The sequence below is a fragment of the Quercus lobata genome, chromosome 12, assembly GCF_001633185.2.
Source record: "Quercus lobata isolate SW786 chromosome 12, ValleyOak3.0 Primary Assembly, whole genome shotgun sequence".
Lineage (NCBI taxonomy): Eukaryota > Viridiplantae > Streptophyta > Magnoliopsida > Fagales > Fagaceae > Quercus > Quercus lobata.
The window spans coordinates 13,648,149-13,655,187 of NC_044915.1; the positions used below are offsets into that span (position 1 = coordinate 13,648,149).

A 7,039-nucleotide genomic window follows, 5' to 3' on the forward strand; every position below is an offset into this window, starting at 1 on the left:
TGTGATATGTTGTTTTTAGAACCTGAATCAAATTTTTATTTTTATTATTCACATGACGATTGGTATCCTTTCATTTGTGTAAAATTGTTATATTTCTTTATTGTTTTCAGTTAAGAGTAGACAATATTTTAATTAGAAAGCTCAAATGGAGCAAGATATTCTTGATCCTGAGAAGAAGGGCCAATGGTGGTTGTCCACAATGGACAATGTTGAAGAGGTTGCTAGTACAATAGACAAAGAGGTTCTTGAAGCCCAAAAAATGTTGTAGCTTGCTGCTGCACAGCGGATGAACACTGATATTAGAAGACAAATCTTTTGTATAATAATGAGTGGGGAGGACTACATTGATGCATTTAAGATACTTTATCGTAGGAATTTTTTATTTTATTTTATTTTTATAATTATTTTAGGGTAAAAATTAGTTCACACACCCTATTATACACACTCACACACACTTAAATTACATATAAATCATGACTTGAAGAAGTCACAGACTTTCAGTGTGTGTGGGTGTGTATAATAGTGTAATAAACACCACCCTAAATTTTAATTTTATATAAGAGGGAGATGATGAAGACAAATGCTTCTTCCAGCTTCAAAAACACTACTTCAAAATGTGTTTGATCGACAAAGATTTGGTTTCCATAAAGACTGAGCGGTGGATGGGTCCTACCTCTTTCACTCTTTTTGACTTTTCATCGATACCATCAAATATTGGGAAATTATTAGGTAGTCCGGGACTACAAGGTCAGCATACTGACCTTGTAGTCCCAGCCAATAGAGAGAAGACACGTCATAAAAAAATGAATGACATCAGTTTAACTACCACATCATTCTAACACACCCACAGATTTTAACATCGTTAGTCTTGTCCGTTAACTCATTTGCAAATTTCAAAATTTCATTTGAGAATTGGGCGGGTTAGTAAGAGATTTCAGAAGGTAAAGCTTTCAAAATTCATTATTTTGAAAATTCTCATTTTTTTTCTCTCTCTGATGGTCCATCTCCATGTTCATCATCATCACTATTTGCTATTGTTTTCTTCCACCACAACGTTGGCAACACTTCTTCTCTATTTCTACTTCATTTGTTCTTGCCCAGGCCTACGGATATCTCATGGCTAGATAACTCTTTTAATTTTTTTCCTTGGTAAATTCGAACTCTTTTAGTTTTTTTTTTTTCTTCCCTTCTTAGCTCAATATTATCTGGGTCAAGTTCCTATTGCCTTACTTTTCTTTTATATTAAATGGGTCAAGCCTTATGGTGTTCCTTTAGTGGCACTTTGTTGGAATCTTAGGTTCTGTAATGCATGGACATGGGTTTTAGATTTGATTTATAGTTTAACTTTATCGATTGTTAAATATGAGTAATAGTTTTGTTTTTGTTTCCTATAAAAAAAATAATAAAAAAAAAGTTTTAGTTTTTGTTGGATTTGATTTGATAAGATAACTTTTGAGGGTGGTTGGGATCAAAAGTGCTTGATTTAGGCAAAGCGGCAATGTCCCAATTTTTATTATTATTATTTTTTGGTGGCATAGAAAGTGTTTGTTGAAATGCCTCATAGAGTTTTGGTTTTTCTGAACTTGTTATGGCTTTATATCCATGTTTATGTAGTTCTGCCTTTTTTTTTTTAGGTGTTAAATCTGGTGTATTGAATAGTTTATTTCTCAAACTGAAATAAGTTTATGAAAATATTTGTCCTATATCATGTAAAAAAATTACAATATTTCACTTTTCTTTTGTTATTTTGATTATGATTGCGTTTTATGCTATAGATTTTCCTAGAGACTTTATTTATACTTTCTAATGCTATGAGGAACACAATGGATTAATTTGCAAGATGCCATAATGCCACCCTGGTTATATAACGTTGTGAAGTGCAACTTCTCTTTGTTTTGTGATTTTGATAGCGGCCTATGGATAATTTTTATGGTTAAACTTGATGTTGGTTGCTTCAACATGGATGCGGAGTCTACAGACATGCAGCTTCTCAATCTACTTTACTCTAGTAATGGCAATCCATTCCTGACCAATTTAAGCGAAGTTGTTGGACAAAGTGGCTGGCTTCTGTTATGATTCAAACAAGCATCACCATTCAACAAGGGGACTCTAGGCTAGCTAAATAGTATGAATATCTTGCAGCAGCAACATAAGAAGCAAATTTCAAGCAACGTGGATAATAACGAGTGTTCCTTTATCCAAGGGAGCTGTTAGTAGTCTATTGGAATTAGAATTTAGCCAATAGGTAGATTTGTCAGATTGAGTTACTAGTTTATTATTTGTTCTTGGATATTATCAAGTTGATGTTTACAGGATGTCTGAATTATTCATCTCAAATAGAATGTATTTGATATTATGTTAGATTGCTCAAAGCAAATTCAGGATTTATGAATTCTTTAACCAAGCAAAAACCAGTAAAGTTATCACAAGCAGTGGCTATCAGTTTCATATGGGCTGGTTTTATATTTTTTAAAAGTTTAGTTAATCAATACCCATATAAACTGCAATCACAGCCACTCAAAAATGCCAATGCCATTGGAGTGCAAGTTTGGTCCCATCATTGCTAATACAACCTACTATAGATAGCTACAAAAAATAAAATTACTGAGATCTATTTTTTACAAATACTGTTCATTTTTTGATCAATCAAACACTTCACATGTGAGTTCTACACATGAAACCTAAATATTTATGCAAGAATTTGTAATACATTGGATGTACAAAATAATTTTTCCATACTATGAAGAACTTGATTCAAAGATGTAGAATAAAATAGAAACATAACATGCAAAACTAACGTTAAAGAGGTTCACCAACATTTTTGCACTTCCTTTCTATTATAGTCACTTACAATCAACATCTCCTTTCCCTCTACCATGATAAAAAAGAGCTAAAAAAAAAAACAAAGCTCATACATGATACAATCTTTTCCCTCTATTATGATGATATAAAGAAGAGCTCAAAAAATTAAAAAACTCATAAAACTAACAAGAGAGTTTGCAAAGTTAAACTTCAGGGGAAAGAACAATTCTCCCCATCCTCCCCCATTTACATTCAAATTGACCTCATCATTGTATTTGATAAATAAACCTCCATATTCTATAATAAAAAAAAAATCTCCCCAACTCATGCAACTATACTTTTTCTCCCATAGTCATTCGTAGGGCAACTTCAATTGTTCTAATTTGGGCTTCAATGCTAATCCTATCTGCAAGTAAACATTCACAATCACAATCGTCAATTAAAAAGAACTGTGCATGGTTGCTAAAAATATTGTGTGACATCATGTCATATCAACACTAATGGAATTAAACAAGATATGTGATGCAAGAATATAAAGAGGAAAATAAAGAACAAAATTAAAAAATAAATCCTAAGAATTATTTTGGTTGTGTTCCTGCATCAAGATGCTTATGCATTAATCGTGCATGTGCTTCTTGTTGTAATTGATTCTAGAATTGTGAACCTCTAATTGTTTGCATATAGACCTGAAAATAAGCATAATACTACTAATTTTATAAAATGTCAATTATGATGTTCATAAAGAGTGACAATGAACTATACTTGGACATGACTTCCAAAATCCCCTAAGAGATGGATGTGCATCCATAGTAGGCAAAAGTAACAATGAAATTACCAAAAACTTGCACATGAATTTAGAATAAGTCCACCTAAGTTTCTATCATACATGAACAAAGTAATCAAAACTGTCAAAGAGTTATTACAAGTTTAGCAGCTGAAGCCCATGGCACACTTATATGACACTTTAACTCCACTATCAAACTTTGAAGTCATGGGTTGACTAACTGAAAAAGAAAAGATACAAAATAATGAAGTTGTTGCATAGCAAATTTGTTATGCTTAGAGACGGCTTCAACACCGGATTTCACAAAAATAAAAACAGCAGAACCACATAGACATGGATATAAACCCACAGCAAGTTCAAACAAACCAGAACTCTATGAAGCATTTCAGCAAACACTTTCTATGCCACCAAAAAATAATAATAATAAAAATTGGGACATTGACGCTTTGCCTAAATCAAGCACTTTTGATCCCAGCCACTCTCAAAAGTTATTTGATCAAATCAAACCCAACAAAAACTAAAACTTTTTTTTTTTTAATAGGAAACAAAAACAAAACTATTACTCATATTTAACAATCTATAAAGTTAAACTATAAATCTAATCTGAAACCTATGGTCATGTATTACAGAACCTAAGATTCCAACAAAGTGCCAATAAAGGAAAACCATTAGGGCTTGACCCATTTAATATAAAAGAAAAGTAAGGCAACAGGAATTCTACCCAGATAATATTGAGCTAAGAAAAAAAAAAAAAAAAAAAAAAAAAAAAAAAAAAAACTAAAAGTGTTCGAATTTACCAAGTAAGAAAACTAAAAGAGTTGTCATCTAGCCATGAGATATCCATAGGCCTGGGTAGGAACAGATGAAGTAGAAATAGAGAAGAAGTGTTGCCAATATTGTGGTGGAAGAAAGCAGTAGCAAATAGTGATGATGATGAACATGGAGATGGACCATCAGAGAGAGGAAAAAAAAAGAGAATTTTCAAATAATGAATTTTGAAAGCTTACCTTCTGAAATCTCTCACGACCCGCCCAATTCCCAAATGAAATTTTGAAATTTGCAAATGAGTTAACGGACAGGACTAACGATGTTAAAATCTGTGGATGTGTTAGAATGACGTGGCAGCTAAGCTGATGTCATTCATTTTCATGATGTGTCTTCTTTCTATTAGTTGGGACTACAAGGTCAGCTTGCTGACCTTGTAGTCCTGGACTACCTAATAATTTCCCTCAAATATTAACGTTTCGTGGTTGAACATCTCATCCTTCTCTTTGATTGATTTTTTTTTTTTTTTTTTTTTTTTTGGAGATGCTATATATGGTATCTTTCTATGTATCATATGTACCTAGAATCAACGGCCAGCTATTTCCTACATTAACAACAACAAAAAAATTAAGGCGAAAAACACATTTTGGTCCTTACATTTTAGCACGATTTCTACTTTGGTCCCTAAATTTTATTTTTACCGCTTTTAGTCCCTATTTAGAAAAACGCCTTCTGTTTTAGTCCTTTCCGTCAGTGCCGTTAGGGCACTGACCTATGTGGCAAACGAAATTATTAAAATAATAATAAAAAATTTTATTTTGTCATTAAAAAATGCCAAGTCAGCATTTAAATTTTAAAAAATAATTTATTAAATTTAACTAAATAAAAAAATAAAAAACAGAAATAAAAATAAAAAATCACACTAATTAAGATTAAAGTGTTCTTGAAACCCAGAACAACAACAACTCATACACAAACCCAGAAATTAAAATTCAAAAATTAAAATTTGGGTTCAAAATATACATTTCTTGAAACTTTTTGTTTTCACGTTTCTGTTTTAGTCCTTTCTCGGTGGTCATGGCACTGAGATCCGACGATAGAAAATCGTCTTTCGAGGTTCTGAGCCAAAGCATGTCTTTCGAAGAAGACAAATCCTTATTCTTCTGCCGCTCAAACTCAGATCCAATCCAAAACGGCGTTGTTGTCCAATCCAAGCCCAATCCCAATCGCAAGAAGCGGAAACACAGGCGAAAGAAACCGATCCACTACGAGTCCTCCATTCGCGAAGATCCGATCGCCGAAGCAACACTCGATCTCGATACGAGCCACACCAATGGATTGGAATCGAACTGCACGCACAGTTACAGCGTCGAGAGCAGTAGCGTGTGTACGGTGGTGACGGAGCCAGATTTCCAGAATGTGCGCGGCGAGGGTGATTAGTGGGTTTGTGGCTGTGGGTTGATTTTCTTGGCCTGGGTTGTTGTGGGTTTGTGAGTTTTGCTGATCTGGGTTTGTGGATTTGTGGCAGATTGGTGCACTGATCTGTGGCGGATTTGTGGGTTCATGGGTTTGTGAGATTTGTTGATCTGGGTTTGTGGGTTTTTGGCGGATTGGTACACTGATCTGTGGCGAATTTGTGGGTTATGATTCAAAGGCTGGGTTTGAGAGAATGGTGGGATTTGGAGGATGGTGGAGATCGGTGGGTTTTCAAGTTGGAATTGATTTTGTGTTTCGATGGATTGGTGGGTTTCCAACTTGGAGATTGGTGTTGATTTTGTGAACAAAGAGGATGTAGGTCTTTTGATTTTAATGGGTGTATGTTGGGTTAAAATTTTTGAATGTGAAGATCTATTTCTGGGTTTGATTGTTGGTGTATGTTGATTTCTGGGTTTTCAATTTTGGTGGGTGTATGTTGATTTCTGGATTTTGGTTGGTGTATGTTGATTGTTGTTTGATCTAATTTCTGAATTTCGATTTGTTTGGTTACAAAGAACGTACTGGAAAGGCAAAGAAAAGAAAAGACAAGAACTAGGAATTAATTTACTAAAAACATGAAAAATATGAACGGTAAGAAAACGAAGAACACAGAGATGATCTTCCAACAAAATAATGAAAAGAAAAAAAAAATTTATGTTAATTATTAATTATTATTTAAATAATTAAATAATAACTAAAATTTTATTTTATTTTAAAATGCTGATATGGCATATAAAAATGCCACTTAATCGCCACATCAATGCCACATCGGCGCCACGTCAGCTAATAGGGTTTTCCGTTTGCCATCTAGGATTTTGCCCTAACGGCACTAACGGAAAGGACTAAAACAGAATGCGTTTTTCAAAATAGGGACTAAAAGAGGTAAAAAAAAAAACTTAGGGACCAAAGTGGGAATTGCGTGAAAATGTAGGGACGAAAATGGGTTTTTCGCCAAAAATTAATAAATACATTTACAATAATGATGCAAGTTGAGAAAGAATTATAAAACTAATCAAAGTATAATTAACTTAATTTATAAACCATTCAAAGTATAATTGATTTTAGTTGTATTGTTAAAAAGAATTCAAAATATGGACAGTTGTGGCCAGATAGCATTGTGACATGCAGGCTTTCATGTTCCAATATCTTACTTTTATGCTTATGAAATAAGATTGTAGAAATATAATTTCCTTCATATATGTGCAATAGTTT

General features: G+C 33.3%; 1 long non-coding RNA gene across 1 annotated transcript; it reads right to left on the reverse strand.

The window, feature by feature from the left end:
• Positions 1-2,794: 2,794 nt before the first annotated feature.
• Positions 2,795-4,583, reverse strand: LOC115972352. Its single transcript, XR_004087469.1, has 2 exons — positions 4,384-4,583; positions 2,795-3,208 (listed from the first exon to the last, which is right to left on the reverse strand). It is a non-coding gene; the product is annotated as an uncharacterized LOC115972352 (long non-coding RNA).
• Positions 4,584-7,039: the final 2,456 nt, after the last annotated feature.